The sequence below is a fragment of the Lissotriton helveticus genome, chromosome 2_1, assembly GCF_964261635.1.
Source record: "Lissotriton helveticus chromosome 2_1, aLisHel1.1, whole genome shotgun sequence".
Classification (NCBI taxonomy): Eukaryota; Metazoa; Chordata; class Amphibia; order Caudata; family Salamandridae; genus Lissotriton; species Lissotriton helveticus.
The window spans coordinates 1,515,920,910-1,515,939,754 of record NC_136059.1 but is presented as its reverse complement, the minus strand read 5'-3'; the positions used below and the strand labels follow the sequence as shown (position 1 = coordinate 1,515,939,754).

General features: G+C 43.6%; 1 protein-coding gene across 2 annotated transcripts in view; it reads left to right on the top strand.

The window, feature by feature from the left end:
* The window catches only part of LOC144818733 (uncharacterized), a 209,748-nt gene that overhangs the window by 98,772 nt on the left and 92,131 nt on the right, over nucleotides 1-18,845 (top strand). The gene's annotated exons all lie outside the window — the stretch shown is intronic.

Here is an 18,845-nt window from a genome sequence, read left to right as displayed (position 1 = left end):
AATTAGTTTATTTGTGAGAATGGTAAAAGGCATTGCTCTCCTGAGAGCCAAAATACTATATTCAAGAACTGTAGAGTACATGATAAGATTAAACTGGCTTCATATAAGGTGCAATAGGCAAATCTTATATTTGTAATGAAACAGATTAACCTGTTCTTGGCAAAAGTGAACGGGTGCCTGATTATTGCTCATTTTCCCCTTCCTAAAAAATTGAGGGTAAACCCCTAAACAGCATCACAGTACAGAAATGATTTACATGAGTATTATATCAACATAGCTCTGTGGAAAACCAAGCAAATAATGAATGCAGAAAAGAAGGCTGTAAGAATATTACCATACTTCATTTCTTTTTTATCGGCGATGAAGGCTAAGTCTGAAGATCAATTTTCAATGAGCAGCAAAGTCTGGAAATGTTTTTAAATAAGAGATTGAAATGGTTAACTTCCTTGTCCTGAGCAGTGGAAGATTAGTCTCCTTTGAAAATCGAAGTTTCTAGGTAGTTACACCAATGACTTAACATGAGTAGAAAATTCCCCTGTGTGGCTGAAAGCAAATTTGTTTTCTGTGTCTCCAGTATTCGATCTTTCATATATTCACATGCTTGAATCTTCCATCTTTGCCGGTCTGGAAATCCCTTTTACACCGTGTGGGCGTGGGAGAAGGGACGACCTTGACACCAGGTGATGTGGGTAAAGAGGGTTTTATTTTCAGAGTACTTTTATATACAAATGTCCGTCGCCTCCTCTGAGTCAAGCGGTCACGGGAGAATGTGCTAGGATCCGTGGCTGTAGTCTTCCCTCGTTGGCTAGGGCTTCGGGGTGGTGCCTCGCTGATCCCACGCCGTCTCCGTCACATACAAGAGACCAACAAAAGAGGGAGACCGTTCAAGTCCTCTTTCTTAAGTGCACCTTTAGGGACCGGGTAGCGTGAGGGTAACCCCAGTGAACAGTGCTCTCACTCAGTTTCTAGTGCACGGTGAACGAGGGGGGGGGGTCGGGTAGGAGGTGCGGTACAGGGTAGGAAAGGGTAATGGAGGCAAGGAACAAAACAAAAGGGAATGTACGAACCGGGGTTTGTTTTACACTATGTTACACGTGAGCACTCCGGCTCCCCACCCAGGCTGCCCAACGCCGCCGTACCTGTGACAGCCACACTCCTCCCTCTGGAGTGTGGCACGGCGGTGCACGGGGTCGTTGGCCTCCTGGCTCTCCTTCTCTCTCCTCCTCTGTTTCTTCTCCGCGATGTTCCTTCGGGTCCGATACCTCTTCGTCTCTTCCGCTTTCTCCGCTCGGCTCCGCAGTTGCTCCCGCCTTCCGCTCCTCCAGGGTGATCACACACCCCGCGTACATCACTTCCTTGCTTTTGGCCAATCCGGCTGTTCTGACGTGTCCAGGGGGCTGTTCCTCCTCTTCTGTTATGAACGCCCAATTAAAGGGGCCGCTGTGTTCGTCCTCTTCTTCGTGCCTGAACAGTTCGTCTTTCCACCGGCCGGTCTGGAAAGAAGGAGATGAGGTAGGGTCAGCGGGGCACGGACTCCACCATTCCCGAGGGGTACGTTTACCCGCCTCGACCTCGTTACACACCGTAAACATGGAAGTGTAAGCAAGCATTCATGCACTACAGTACATTGCAGTATCATGAGTATGTCCGAACACTAGCTGATAAGTTGGATGTACTTTAAGCTCCACTCCCCCAGAGATCACTAAATCTTAGATTTGTTACCGCATGTGAGAATCCCTGAAGAAGTATGTCCTGTTTCATTGCTTTTCACACTCAGAAAATTACTGGTGTTTTTTGGTCAAGGAGCAACATATGAAGAGTTGCTGCTACACAGATAAACTTTATATTTCCATGTGTTACTCTTGGAGCCTACAGCTAAACCTATCTGCAACTTTGGGACTCTACTTGAAGTCTTTATTGGGTGTTGTTGCAGAGAACATTTAACCCTATTAAGTGGGGTAAACCTGGCTGATGAAGAAGAATTCTTTATTTAGGCCATGTGTCACTTGCGATTCAAAAGTGATCTGCATTGAAGACCCGTATTAGGAATGTATTTATTATCTCTCTTATAGCCTTGTGCCAACTGAATATAGAAATTGATGTTCTCTTTCATCAAAGACAATGAGGGAAAAGGAGACATACTTAGTGTATGCAATGAAAGTTGGCGCTGTTTGGAAGATTCTTCTATCATGCATGCACCCCCACTTTTCTACTGGCAACAAGGCATGCAAACTCCTGGAGGAATGTTTTGAAAGAGATAAAGCGTTTCTGAGGCAAATGGGACTCTATTGTCTCCAAATAACTATCTTGCTTGCTCTGTAGCCACTTTCAGCTGCAACAACCGTTTTTCTCTAATGAAGGTCCAGTCAGCGAAAGCTTCGTCCACTACAACCACATCAATAATGCTACCATTATCAGCCACATCATTGCCAATAAATCCTCATTTATACCTTCTTTTATGTCATCAAGTACGTGGCCCACATCTAACCGATGTCAATCTATGTTATACTCTTTTCCAGCCAGCCTACACCTTATAAGCATCTGTAATGTACAATGGCATTTTCAGCCACCTACATACCTATGGTAGTGTCCTCCCAGTCTTATGTCAAAGCATGCCTACAGCTCTATTGATTTGATTGTCTTTCATCGATCTCTCTCATTTACTTACTAAGGGCTAAATGTACAAACAGCGATATATTGTGAATTGCTATCCGGTAATCGCTATTACCAAAGTACTAAAGTGAAATCTGGCCCTGATTTCCAAATCGGCGATTCCTAGTGGGTCATAAATGGGTCTCCCTCATGAATATTAATGAGATGGGTCCACTTGGATTCGCTGCCATCACAGGGATTGTGGCCTACAGAGGTCAGCAGACCACCATGTCTCTGGTTGCTATTGAATAAAGTAATCATTTTTTTTTAATGCAACCCATTTCGCTTAAAGAAAAACAGGATGAGTTTAAAAATATTAAATGTTTCATTTTTATTTTTTAAGAGTGGGCAGTAGTCCATGGTATCACTGCCTGCTCTTAAAATTTTTATTTTTAACACTCCCAAAGGGGACGAGATCCCAAGGGGACCTCATCCCATTTGTGAATGGGTTACCACCAACTTTGAATTGGTGCCAAACTGCAGATGTTTTTTGACCACATTTCGGTCGCAAAACGTTAGTACATGCAAAATGCTTGCTACATCTAGCCCTAAATGAAGAAAGTAAAGCAATCCATGACAAAAAGTTCTGCCTATTCAGATCCTCACTCAATGAATATGTCAAGTAGGACATTCATTTCTCTACATGTGGTGATCTGAACAAATGTGTCCTTATCATGGGAGGAACTTGAGGAAGATCCTTATTATTAACATGCTTTACACCAATCATTTTGATTGTTTCCACCACAGACACCCACCTACCTTTCAAGTGCATAAATTAGTAACTCTTCAGACGAGCTTTTTTTCAACCCTCTGCCATATAGGAAGAGCTTTGTGGACTCTACGGAATCTGTATTCCTTCCTATCTCCAGTAGTTTTGTACACATGCTTCTTGAGTACCTAATCGATCCCTTCAATCAGGCTTGAGATGACACTCTTGAGTGAAAGAAAGGAAAAGAGACGCAACTAGTGGAGAAAGGTGAAGAAGGGGACTGGGACATAACACTAGACCGTGATTCACATACATGACTCTGAATAGGAAGATCATTTTGCCTCTCTTTAAGAATGGCCTTTAAGAATTATCACACAAAATCTGATGGATGGAATACTGGGGTTATTCTCAGCCATATATAATCATTCTGTGCAGCATTCCAGTCCGTCGTTATTTGTTGCTTGCCTGTAACAGTAAGTCAGGCACCAGCCAGAAATCATGATCTACCCCAAGAGGGATGACTCTCACCAAGCTGCTAGACAACTTCCCCTCTGAATGAGATTAATTCAAGCATTACTTCTCTCAACATTTTTAATCAACACCACAGTGGACCACGCAAAGTGGTCCCAGCTGAATCTCTCATTATGGGGTAAGATCCAAGCGGTCATGATGGTGATGGTACCTTGCTTTACCTACGTCGTGGGCATGCTCCCAATCACAGTCCGTGCTTCAGTATTGAGGGACATAGACCGCGGAATCAAATGCTTCATATGAGGCTGGCTTAGGATGTTGTGCCTAACAGCCCATAGACGCTGCAGTGGACTAAGCCACCCAAACGTGGAACACTATGACATAGCACTTTTCCTATTGCAGGTGATCTATCCCTTACCAACGGACACTGATTCACCTCTCCGAGGGTGAATTGAACACCAGCTTATACATGAAGGCCTTGGTCTCTACCTGATTTATGGCCCTAATCTAGCTAGTTCGTGATCCTGCAATCAAATGTTAATTGCTGCCATGCAGGCGTGGCGCCGTTCCCACCGCTTGTTCAAAAGTAAAAAAATTTTACAGAGTTTTATACAGCGCGAACTTGACTCGCATTGAGTATCCGAGTGCTTTACATAGCACCAGTTGCATTACATGAGGACACATTCATTTTTTGTGAGGCACAGGGAGATTAAGTGATTTGCCCAGAATCACAGAATGTTCAGCGTCATTGCCAAGACTCAAGCCCAGTTCCCTAGTTTCAAGGTCGACCACCCTAGCCGTTAGGCCAACTCCTCTCCCCAAATGCCTATATCCACAGTGACGCGCCGATAGCATCACTGTGGATAGTGGATAGTGAGGCTACTAGTGGACAAATGACCTATAGTGTGGGAGGCATGGCGCTACCGGGGGATAGTGACGATTGACCATCTTCTCGAAGCGGGGGACGCTGAAGCCTTTACCTTCCCTGAGGGACGAGTTCCATCTCCCGTAATCGCAAGAATGTAGACTAGGCCATGCCTTTCGCTTGGTAATTGGAGCTCCACCATGGGAATTCCCCTCATTGCCAGTAGCCCAATATTTGTTAACATTGGGGCCTTTTCAAGGGAGTGGTATCTGGTTCCTATAACTTTAATGGTACATAATTTACATTCCCAACCCCTCCATTCCCATCTGTGTAGCAAATTGCAGTGCTTTCTTCAGAAAGGGTACGTGTAGGAGGACTGAAAAGACCTCTTGGGTTACTTAAAAAGGGAGTTCGAGAATCCAGGATGAAGCTTACCCCTTTTTAAAACATTCCAGGACTGGTACTGAGCGCTCAAGAAACTACACTCGATAGGCCTCCCACACCACACGGATAGCTGGCAGTGACTCCTCCTGACTGCAACACATTTCACATCCTATACACCTGCCCCTACCTGCGGACCTTCTCATTCGAAATATGTACTACCCTGATTGAAGCCCTGGACCTGCCGGTCTTCCTCACTGGGAAATTGGTTATGCTACACAATATGCTTGATCTGCCCACGCTGACCAATCTGGCACGGCACCTATTAGCAACGGTTCTCATGAAAGCGAAGATCTGTATCCTATGCCACTAGTGTTGTCCCCCCCCCACCCCCACCCCCAGAGGCCAACTCATATCAAATGAATAACTAAAATGTTCAAGACTGCGAACTACGAACAACTCATTTACCAGTTGCAGGAAAAGATGGAAACGTTTATTCAATTTTACATCTTTTTTAGCCCTTTGACGCATACAATGCCCACGGGGTAGGAGGAGGCACAAACTCAGACAGTGACCCAAGATTAACACCCATCACTGGAGGCAACCCACGCTGGAGGACGAGACGTACCGCATCCCGATACCCCTCTCCCACCCCCCATTACCACTGCAAATCACCGACTGATATACTACTATACTTTACTTGCTATCAGCATCATTTCCAGGGTACAGTCTTGTCTTCTGCTCCTCACCTCATTCCCATATCAAGTGACTGTGTATCTCCCCTCCCACCCCTTGACCACCTACAAGACCTTCTTCAGGATACAGACCAAAGCTCTTATGACAGCCCTTCTAGACTTAACCCCACATGGAATGGTACTGCTTGAAATCTCTACCTTTTCTTCCTCTCAGAGACTGAGTTTAGGTCCGAGCTGTTCTATATGCTTCTCCGATGACTAACATTTCTTGTATACCCCTGGGAGTGCTGAACATGGTTCCGTACTGACCATCCAGCATCTTCGCGAACCGCAAGCCGACTCAGAGTCCTTAGGGAAGCTTGACAGAGCTGGAATCCAAATTATGTATCGCCACCGAACAGCTGGTCTCCTAGGTTGTATATTTGTTGTTCAGTATTCTATCTTTCACTGTATATCTCATGGAGAGAGCTTCGCAGGTTGCACTTGGCCTCAAGAGTGTGGGAAATTTCTCGTAATTTAAGGACCTCTGCGGGCATTTCCGGCCTGTGGATGCATCCCAACTTCAACACTGCACCCATCAAAGGGCTAGTTTTGTGTATGTCCCCATGTTTCGATATAACCTTGAATATGGATACTGTAACTGCGTACCTTCCCCACCCCCCACCTCCTCTTTGTTTGTTGTTCCCAAATAATGAATTGAACTATAAAAAAATGATACGTTGTGGATTTTGTTTTGTGTTCAAAATATTTTATTGAATTTTATGATACATCAACAGACCATACAAAAAAGAACACCGAAAGAGGTACATGGAAAAATGCAAAATAATATTGAAATGACAAACGTACCTATACAATGACAATTGTAAAAAACAATTTAAAATGAAAAGGAATATACGAAAACACCTTTACAGGAAAATCTTTATAGAGCTACTTACTTCAACCTCAAAATTCTTACATCATAATCAATTATATATTAGTGAAACTTATTTATAAATATAAAGCTATATATAATTATCAAACGATTTCCAAAATAAGTCATAAGTAGATGTGTTATGAATTACATCCAACTTAGTCAAATTAGCTCCTCTTAATAATGCATGAATTGATAGTAATGAAGCATATTTATTAATTTTAAAGCTGCAGATATTAGAAAGTCTAGAGGCTTGTTAATTGAATCAGACAAATTTGTGGAGCGTGGAATAGACTTACAAATCAACATATACGAAAGATTATCTGAGAGTTTAAAGATTTTTGTGATAACATCCTAAACTTTCATCCAATACTTGGAGATAATATTGCATTCATAAAGCATATGTATTTACGAGCCTGAATTCAAATTACAATGCCAACAATTAGGAGAATTTAAAAGCTTTGCATTGTATAACTTTAAAGTAGTCGATAAACAATTACATTAAAGGAAACAATTGGTTTGGTATAATGAAACAGGCAGCCAGCTAGCCAGAAATATTAATCCTCCATATTTTCTTCCATAAATCTTGTGAAAGAGATACTCCTGGTTCTTTATTCCAAAAAGTAGAGAGAGAGTTAATATTATCCCTCGTAAATGTTTAAATTTTGTATAAAGCTTTTACACAGCATGTAAGGAAGCAGCTATCATTTGAATGTAAATTTCTAAATTCAATGCGACTTTGGAAGGAACATTGTTTAGAAATCTCTCCAGGATGGAATTACACAACAGTTCATATTTAGAAATATCCGAGGAGGGCAAAAGAAATTTTTGTTGCAATTCATCATCAAAAGTCAAAATCATTATTATGATTTACATCTTTTTTTTTTAAAACTCTTTTTTATTAACATTGTTCATATCAGTCAAGACAACAGTACAATGTTCAAATGGCATGGGATAGGTTAACAGTGTGTCACCCAATGATTTACATCTTTTAAGTAACATATACCAGCTTTTAAACAAGATAGCCAAAATATGGTTGCACACGCACGTTTTAGCAAAGGGTTATACCATAACGACATATTTGAGGTATGTGAAATAGGATATTGAAATGGAGAGTGTCGGTACTGCAATATTAGTTTTGTAGATTTAAGTATAGGGTGACCTTTTTAGTAATGTGGTAGAATTAGACATAGTAAAGCAGGTAAAGGAAATGGCAATATCAAACTTTGTTCAATGAGAAGCCATGAAGGTAAATTATTAAACACTGAACCAAACAGGACCTTGCTTTAAAAAAACAAAACCTTTTTGGGGTGGCATTTCGAAGCTGGTGGACGGCTGAGACGCTCCTTCTGGTCTGTCCGTACCGCTGCCACCTTAGCACCGTACTATCAGCCCAGTAGCCCCAGCCCCAACATTTCCACTGAGGCCTGTGCCCTTGAGGTGGCCTGGGAGCTGTTTCCTGGTGGAGCCCCAGCTCTATGCCGCGACATGTGGCTCCGACTTGGTGCCTTCTCGACACACGCAGTGTCAGTACACGCCAAGAGGAGGACTGGTATTGTAGGCGGCCCGGCCAATACTGGACGGACGCGGTAGGATCCTGCAGGCGGTGGTCTACTGAAGCCAGGGGCTCCCCCACCCCACATCCTGATGAAGAGCAACTCTGGGCGAGTTTGGGGGTCCGAAGTCAGTCAGTCAGTCAAAATATCTTTATTTAACTGCCTATCAGCCATAAAAGAATGCATCAAAAGACATTTTAAACAGGTTGAAAAATGATACAGACAAAAAATAATGTATTTTGAAACGACAATTCACAATCAGAATATCAAGGTAATAATCAATAAACTAACACAGAGTAGCAGCATAAATCAGGGACAGGGTATAGATGAGTTCATAACAATTCTGTGTCCCATTGTGCAATAGTGCCCAGAGATTAATTAAAACAAGTAAATTCATCATTTACAAGCTAAAGATGATAAAACGCTGCCTGACAGTTCCTAATATGTAAAAGCTTTAGAAGAGGGATGATAAAATCATGCCTTGATTTGATATAAAGTTGACAAAAGAAAATAAAGTGAAGTGTGCATTGTGTGGACTGAATCGCAAGGGCACAGGTCCAGTTTGGCATCACAATAAACTTTACGGGGATAAGAGACTAAAAAATGCGAGATGCCAAACCTGAACCTAATAAGGTAGAACAATTTAGTATTACTGAAATAAAAAGAAAGATCAGGCTCAACACCTGGAGAGCATACTAGAAGCGAGTGTTCTAACACACTCTTTTTTGCCATCTCTGAATTTCCTCTAAATGAGTTTAGGCAGGTTAGAAGGTCCCTTTTCAGTTTTGCTTTGGGAATCTTGGCAATATTAGCTGGATTGTAAAAACAATCCGCCAAACCCAGTGACTCCAACTGTTTTGTTATATAACTGAGACAAGGTATCTTTAACATGTAATCCAGTTTAAAACAATCTAAAATAATTGCACGGTTAAGTGCTGTTGGTTCTTCCTTCGCCTAGATGGAATGCCACAATAGAGACAGTGCTATTTGTATGCGGAAAGACACAGGTATCAAGCCAAGTTTGCTGTGACAGTCAGTAGCAGGGAGGCTATTGGGGACTGTCAACAAACGTCTCATAAAAATGTTCTCGGCTCTTTGTAGACCCACTGGATTACAAAAACCCCATACTACGGCCCCATACAGTATAACAGAACAGGAGCGAGCCTTGTAGATGTTAATGATTGTATTAATTGGTCTTGAGCCTAGCTTTTTCGTGAATCTAAATACTGCCTCCAGGCTTTGGTTGAAGCTACTGATCCTTGTTTCGACTAAATGGTGCCAAGTGCTTTTTTGGTCAAACGGAATTCGCAAATAAGAGAAGGTGGGGACATAAGACAGCGTTTCATTGTTAATAAAACACATTTTTTAAATGGTGGGCGATTTACCCACCACCATAGCATAAGATTTCCCTACGTTGGTCTTTAGACCAAGTCCATTCATGAAACCATTAAACCTGATCGCAAGCTTCTGCAAACCCACACTGGTTCTGGACATTAGGACACAATCATCTGCGTAAAGCAATGCTGGTAAATTTCTAGTACCTATTTTGGGGGCGTCCACATTCCCGTAATTAATGTAGCTTTATAAATCATGAATATACAAACAAAATGAAAAGGGGGCGAGGACGCAACCTTGGCGAACCCCACAATTCATTTTTATTGGCGCAGAAAGTTCACCACCTACTCCGTATCTAACCCTCCCCGTCACATCTTGATGCATTGCAGCTAGAAAATGGACAATAGATGGTTCAATGCCCATGTTCAGCATCTTCTCCAACAATCTTTCTGTCTGCACCTAGTGAAAAGCGGACACAAGCTCCATAAACCAGAGATAAAGGGATCCAGGCTTAGCCATTATATACTTGCCTATGACCAGGTGCAGATTAAGACACTGTTCAACAGTTCTCAGGCCCCTCCTAAAATCATATTGTATGTCTGAAAATTTCCCACTATCGGTTACCCAGGCCTCCAACCGCTCTAATATAACCCTGCCCATCAATTTGCAGGTGGAGTCAATTAATTAAATTGGCTGATAACATTTTGGGTCCGACCTGTCCCCTTTCTTAAAAATGGAGACTATTATCACAGAGCTTCATGATTCTGGAGAACCCTGTGATGCTATGCAGCTTAGAAGATTAGTCAGCAGAGAGAGCTATAAGGCAGGATTAGCTAAGAACAGGTATGCTGGGATGCCGTCAAGCCCAGGTGCCTAGTTCTTCACTATTTGGTTTAATGCCCTTTCGACTTCATCAAGCATTGGCTGAGCCATCTCTAATGCTCCATAATTTAAATTAGAGTAGTGCTCGACATTGGTACTGTATAAACACGTACAATATTCCACCCACGCTTCAGGCATGATTGGGACGTCAATGCTGCTATTGTGGGGGCTCTGGAAAAAAATCTGAATGAACGGTTTTCCAGAAGAGTCTGGGGTCTTTACTTTGACAAGCTACATACAGTTGTTCCCAAGCTTTGTCTTGTATCTAGTTTACGTCTCCCTAACGCCTGTTTATATTCATATCAAAGATGTTTTACCACCAAGTTGTCCCTGGTTTTTTTTTCAATTCCTTAACAAGGATATTGTGGGATTGTGAGCAAGTGCTGTTGAACCACTTGCATTGCTTCCGAGGTCTTATTCTACGGTCACTAGATAGAGCAACATTAAAGGTCTCAGTTATTGCAGCAAAAGCCTTTAACATGGATGGAGGATTTACACTATCTTCAGACATTCTAATACTTGGCTAATGTTGGTGGTCAAAATCCGTTGAAGAAATGAGTCTAAATTAATGGTGGACCTCTTGCGCAATAGCCCCTTGTTTTTTTCGTGGATTTAGGTACATAGTTTAATTGACCCAGAAAGGTCACCAGTTTGAATCTCAAAGTGGATAGATAATGGATAGTAATCACTAAAGCAGACCTTGAGAATAGAAAAGGTCACAGATTGAGGTTTAAAATATTCAGAAAGGGCAATAAAATCAATGAGAGTCCCTTGACCTCTACCCATGAATGAAACTGGATCCATATCTTCTGATTGAATAAGATCAGCTGTTAGAAAGAGAGAAAATGTTAAATGCAGTGAATTAAAAATATTCCCACAGGGGTTATGATAAAAATGACAACCACCATCACTGGCCCCATCTAATAAACAACATGCGGCCTGGTTTAATAAGGGGCATAATTTGCAATTAATATCGCTTAGTGTGCCAAGCTAATCCATACGCCGTATGGTGTAGTCCATCCAAGTGATCAAGAAGAGAAAAACGATTAAAAGTCGGAATAAATAAATTATGTATAGCATTATCTGTTGTGCAAGGTTGCCTGTGCACTGCAACTGGATTTGGCTTGTAAGAATACCCTAGAGGTACCGCTTCAATGGGGCCGCTGGCATTGCTGCACCAAAAGAGCCTATCCATGAGAGAATTAACTAATGACCTGCTTTTAAAATTTACAACAACACAGTCGCCTAGTTCCATTTTAGGTTGTGTGCCCACCCATGACACCTGTTCAACATTGTTTATATGCTGAAATAAGTCTTCGCTTTTTGGCCAGTCCGTGGCTTTCACTAGCCAATGTACAGTTTTATTCTTTAACTGGTACAGATCTTTCTCCTTGTTAGACAGCAGAGATGACACATTCTTGAGGACTATTACCAGTGGAGTAGCTTCGGGTGGTAGATGGAGAGTTCTTTCGTGACTTTTCCTTCATTTAACAGAACGATTGACAGCAGGATTGAAAGCCCCAGCCTCATCTGTCCCACTTAAAGTGATTAACTGGCCGCCAGATAGGGCAGGTGCAATGTTTGTCTAAGACTGAGAGGGGCGAGTTAGAGTATTGATGTCAATAACAGTGCAGCGACCTGGAGGCGGATCCGAAGACGAGGGGGCTGAGCTCCTAGTGGGCAAGGTAGTTTGGCATGAAGGGAAAGGATCAAGACTAGGTGCATTGTTTGTCCCAGAGGTTAGGCTGGATAAACTTGAGCCAATCAAGATTTTCAGTGACGTATCAATACTGTTCAGAATGCTTAAAAATGGTTTGAGGAGGTATTTCACTACTGATTCGAGGGAACCGACAAATTGTGCATGTGACAGTAGGTCTCTGTTGCCTCCATTGTCTTTGGGGCCTATGTCAGTTTCCCAATCAGGAACCCTTGCACTCTTCCTCACAGTAGGTACTGGTGCTTTCCACCAAGATACCAGTGGTGGTACTTCCCATTTAGACTTGCCTTTGCCTTTTTTGGAGGAGGTAGACGTTAAGTATCTAAAAGACAACCTTGCTGATTGATGTTGGTGTTAATTTTTGTGTTGGGAGCTTCACAAAAATTCAATGCTTAGGCAACTGTGGTTAATTAAATCAGTGCTCCTCTATTGTCTGTTGGACTCGCTGGTTCTACCAATATGCTGTTATGTAATGCCTGTTTGGTAGCCCCTAGTCTCTCCTCCACACATTCGATCTCGCTATTGATGGCCCCCGTAGCAGTAGTCAGGAAGCTAGTAATGGTGGGGGTTAGTAGCCGATCTTTGGCGGTGGGTGTGTATGGTTAATTTATGTTTCCCCATCCTCTTACCTCAGATTGCGTCTGGAACGGGCAGTACACATCCCTTCGCCTGCATAGCACAATCTCTCTCCAGGGAGGCCTGAGGGAGGATCGGACAATCTCGGTGGTGGCTGGTGCCCTACCCCTCACCAAGCAGCCTGCGGATCTGGTGACTTTGACCTGGACTGGCCCCGGGACCACACAGCAGGACCTCATGAACACTCCACTGACCGGGCATTCATAAGGCAGGAAAAAGAGATTGTCTCCCTCGCCCGAGAGCCCCTGCCTTGAAGACACTTCCTCACCCCCATACTACGGCACCAGATCTATCACGAAGCATTGAGCAGAGGAGATGGGGAGGGAAGCGGTGTCTCCTTTGCCTCCTCTCCTAGGTCCCGCATCCAGAGACACCCAGGACCTGTGCCACCGCTTTGGGACCCTCCACACAAGAACCCCCTGCACTCACAGCAGCGGTGGTTGGCTGACACCTCCCCACCGGTGTGTTATACCGGTGGCTGACACCCCGGGGTGTTGAGGCCTGTCACCTTACTGGTGGTGCGGCCTGGAAGCCTTTAACCTAGTCCGGCAAAAAGGAGATCGCGCCTAGACTCTACCACAGAAGGGGACGCAAAACTATTCCCCGTTTTCCATTGCACTGGTGCCTGGCTTCCTCCTGGACCCCCTGACGGTAGACATCGATGTACCCATGCCATGGCGGCGAACAGAGGAAATAAAGACCGCTCCTTCAAGGATATGTTTGGGAAGCAAGAAGGGACGGCCACAGATGAGAAGCAAACTGACGCGGTGGGTGATCCTGAGGCGGATGCAGAGGATGGAGATGGACCCGTCACAAAGTCTTTTCTGGAAGCTTTGCTCGCATCACTCAGAAGCGATCTCCAGGCCACAGAGCTGGCAATAGACCTACGCAAGGTCCGCCGCAATATGGATGAGATGGGAGACAGAGTATCTGCACTGGAGGACCGAGAAACGGCTAGGGGAGAAGAGATGGAATGGCTCCAGCAAGAGGTACTCCATCTTAAGGAACTTAGACCTACAGGCACATAATGAAGATTTTGAAAACTGATCCTGCAGGAATAATATCTGCATACGAGGGGTCCTGATACAGGTGGAAGGGGCACATCTCCGAGCTTATGTCACAGTGCTATTTCTACATTTACTGGACAGCTCACAAAAGTCAACATTGCACACTGACCGTGTCCTCAAGGTAAGTCCTCCCAGATTTGCAAAGAATCCGCCTGCCGACATTTTGGTATGCGTTCATGATTTTCAAAAAAAGGAAGACATCCTGAAGAAAGCAAGAGAGTTGCACCCTCTCCAGTTTGAAAGGCACTTGCCGGTGCTCTATTAGGACCTCTCCCGGATTACTCTCCAAAAACTGAAAGATTTCCGTCCAGTCACCGACCACCTGCACAAATTAGTCATATCTTAATCCTGGGGTCACCCTTGCAGGATCATCTTCTGCTATTAGGGAGCACTGCGCCAACTGAGATATCTCAAGGAAGCTTGTACCTTGCTCCATATCGATGACCACACTGACTCGCTGTAGCGGGTCCATTCCTCCGAACACAGAAGACAAAGGAAGACAGAATGGCAACGTATAAAAGGCACCTTTAATGGCACAGAGCTGGATCCAGACAATGTCTAAAGAACGACAGCCAGGCCTACAGGCGATCATGGGTGAATCTACCCTCTCAGAAGCTTCCTGAATTTAAAAGAAACAGTTCGAACAGATGGTGAGGCTGCTGAAGGACAGAATGGTGGTGTCGGAGGGGTCCACGCAAATCGGATTACTCTTTCCCACTACCCACTACCCTGCCTTCACTGTGACTGTGTGACCCCTGAATTTCCACCGGATTCCAGCAGTAGGCGCAGTGGGACAATGCCCCCCAGTAACCTTGCTATCCCAACGAACTTTGATCCCTCACAGTTTTTCTTGGGGTCTTTCCTGTCCACTTGCTATTCTCAGTTCTCCGCATCAATGTTAGCACCTAAGCTTTAGTGGCGATCCTCCGCTATGCCCCCTCACTCTTGCACACAGTGTCCCCTCCAGACGTCTCCTGAGAAGTAGCGGCACTCGCGCACTCCTGGTCCAAACCCTCTGATTAGGCTTTCCTGTTTTCAGTTTCTATTTTGGGTAAATTATGGTGGGGGGTTTTCAGTGTTTTCAAGTGATTTCAATACCTTAAAAAAACAGTGGTTATCAGTGGTTACACATTTCCGCACCATTAAAAACAACAGAAACAGTGTTTTTCCGGTGTTTATGGAATGTTTTGCTTTTATTATTGCTTGGTTTATGCACTGATAGTGCATGGTATATAGAGAGTGTACATATAGTGTATATGATCTCCAAATAAATTTTTTCAAATTTCACTTATTGTAGTACACCATACAACACTTCTTCAGTGAGTCTTTGGTCATGTGCACTCACTCTTTCCTTCCCATGTAACCTTTTTTCCTGTGAAAAAGCCCTCTCAACATTGGCACTTGAGACGGGCAACGCCAAAACAGCCAGTACACAATTTGTTAACTCTGGCCATTGACATAGCTTTCCATGCCCATACTGGTGCACTTGAAGATTGCAATTCTCAGGGCAGGTTCTGCAACATTTGCGTTGAACTAGGAACTTATACCATCAGAGTTATTGAAGCAGTCAAAAATTAAGCAGCACTTTTGAAACTACGGAGGAAATTCCCCTTTACTGAGGGGATCTAGAACGTGTACAGAGCATCACAGTGAGGTTTCCGTGACTCCAAATGCCCTGGTTGGTAAAGGGACATTTCTATGTATAATTGCCAGCCATTTCTCATACATTGTAAAGTAAATGTTCCTGAATTGCTCTTCAACATTGCTTTCCTTACCAAGTAGCAAGCACTCTAACATGGAACATGTTGCAGTGCCGGAGTCACTAAAGGTGTCGCCCAGCTTACTCTCAAGGAGATGTTTCACATCTACACCAATTATGCTGAACCCTTGGCAGACAAGGGTGTTTTAAGACCATAGTTTATTTTATTATGACCAAAACAGCAGATATGTTTTCCTGTAAAAATCTAATAATGCAGTAGAGTGTACTTTTTCATATCACTATCAATCTACAACCAAGATCCTGACATTTCTTGCCTTTGGCATCATCACTCGGCAAAAATTCTGTTAACGGTCGCCATATGGAAAATATAGCATTCATAGCCCCTTGGACTACGAACCATCATCTAAGTGCCACAGTTGGGATGACTCTTTCATTGATGCCACACAAAGCACAAAATGAGAACTTTTTGCATTTTAGTTCCTGTGCATAACAAAACAGTGCACCACAATGGACTAAAAACTTAATAGCATTCTTCATTAACTCTGAAGATTGTAAAGATGTTTTCAGCATACCATCTAACAAGTGGCAAAGATCTCTTACAGGTATCGCTTTTGATTTTGACAGGTCATCTCACAACTTTTTCATATAAGTAGCTGAATCACTGCAAATACAAACAATGTCACTCCAATCTTTGTTGAATTTGGAAAGAACCTTTTTGCAGAACGTTCTAAGTGACACTGCATTCCATGTTTTCGAAAAGTCTGGTGTCATGTTTTCACCACTATCCCAGCAGCTTGGTGATGGTTCTCTTGTCACATATACTTATCACTATACCTTGCATTGAATTTTTAAAGCCTGAGGTGTTGGCAATTCACCTGCCAGCAATACTGACTCACCAGAAACTAGGGGCTGATGTATCCAGGGATTTCACCCATTCTCTGTGGGTAAATGTGATGACACATATTGGGAAAGATTCCCAGCCATTTTACCTATCAGTGAAAGAATCAAACGCAGTCAAAATGTCAAATAGGATTTTGATCTTTCCTGATTCTCTACAGTTTATAAAATAATTAAACAAGACCTAAAATATGCTTCTAAACCCTATGGGGCATATTATCAAGGACGGGCGTTAAAAGTTTCGCTGCTTTAGCAGCAGAAAACTGCTGCTAAAGTGGCGATAGTGGGCTTGATAATATGCCCTTGAGAATTTCAATAGATGTTCTGGTGTCAACATGGGCTACTTTTGGAATTCTCAAGAGCATATTATCAAGCCCATTATTGCCGCTTTAGTAAAGTGGCGAAAATAGCTGTACTTGATAATATACCCCCTATATCTTTAGATGAAAGACCACAAAACTGAAAAAAGCAAAAGGAAGAAGAAACAATATTTTTGTGGCATCCCTAAACAACAAAACTCAAGCAGAATAATGTTAGCCCAATCTTTCTTGCTGCTAGCTTGTATAACAAAGTTACATTGTAAAGTCCCCTTCAGGAAGAAAAAAAATACTCTTTTACTCTCCTTTTTTTCCTTTTAATGGCATTTAGTTTTTGGTTGTGCAGGTGCTTTTTCAGTGTTTATATGTTTTCACTGGTGAGGGCTATTTCTCTGTCAGTGGTGTTTTATCAGTTATTATAGGTTTAAACCTAAAACCAGACAGCCTACCTATGATGCACGACCTCCGCATTGTTAGTTTAAATGTCCGGGGTCTGAACAATCCGGTGAAGCACATGGCGGTTCTCTCCTTTCCGGAGAAGTCGGATTGTGACATCTGCAAGAGACGCACCTATTAGCTAAAGATACCCCCATATGCGTTCATGCTAGTTCCGTCGACAATACTGGTCCTCTGGCCCAGCAAAGAAAAATGGAGTTGCCATCCTTCTGGCTCAAAAGTTCAATGGCAAGCTTCTCTCCACACTCCTTGTTATTAAGGGGAGGGTACTGGTGATCAGACTACAATGGGGCACTCCCACCTTCACTTTCGCCAACATATATGCACCTAATGATATACAAGAACCCTTCCTCATCAATGCCCTGGCAACGGTTCTAACTTCTCCTGACTCGGTAATTCTGATGGGGGGGGGCTCAATCTAGCTATGGATCCTTACTTAGACCGATCTAACCAGGGCTCCTTTCAAACAGGGGCCTTCACTTCTGTCAGCCTTAAGTGGCTTGCCAACAGTGCGCTTTGTGACATCTGGCGACACCACCACCCTACTGCGAGAGACTATACATTTTATTCAGCAGCCCACAAGTCGTACGCTAGAATTGATAATTTTCTCACATCTCCTACAACCTGTGTCGGAGAGGCGAGCATAGAACCTTGTTCTTTGTCTGACCATGCCCGATTGCATTGACAATACAAATGAATATTGCGCAACCCCGGGATTCGCGATGGTCTCTACGAGATGCTATGCTTCAATCCAAGTAGACAGTCCAGGCAATTCGCACGGCGATAAGAAACTGCCTTTGACATAATGACAACATTGAGACCTGTCTATCGTCTCTTTCAGAGGTGCTTAAATACATTCTTAGAGGCGAGCTGATCGCAATTGCAGTGGCCAAAAACTGCCTCCGCTGGTAGAATAGACAGCAGCTTGAACAAGCAGTCTCTGAGCTCAAGACTATCCACAAAGGCACTGGGGCCCCAAGAGTCTGGAGGGAGCTTGCGAAGCAAAGGCTTCTCCTCTGGCGCTTCGACTTGGATCAGGCAGAATATGCCCTATTATAACTCGGGTACAAATTCTATCTCAGCTGGGTTAATTGCGGCCGTATGTTGGCACATAGGTTACATGGTAAGACAGCGGCCGGGGCCGTTGACTCCGTCCGCACTCAAACTGGGACGGAAGTCCACACAGATCACGAGATAGCTGAGGCATTTAAGGACTTGTATAGCAAATTATGTTCTGGCCTGGACGCCCCAACCGGTGATGCCGAGGCTTATCTGCGGGAAACCTCCTTGACCACTCTCACCCTGGACCTTGCGTCACAGCTCGACCAATACATACGAATAGACGAGGTAATCACAGCTATTGCCCACCTTAAGTGCTCTAAAGCACTGTGTCCTGATGGCTATACCCCTCTATTCTACAAGACCTTCTGCCAAGAACTAGCCCCTGTATTGACTGTTCTTTAAATCCTTCCTGGAATCTGTCTCTCTCACAGACTCTATGTTGGAGGCCTCCATCCCAATGATTTTAAAGCCACAGAAGGACCCCAAGGACTGTGGGGCCTACAGGTCCATTTCTCTG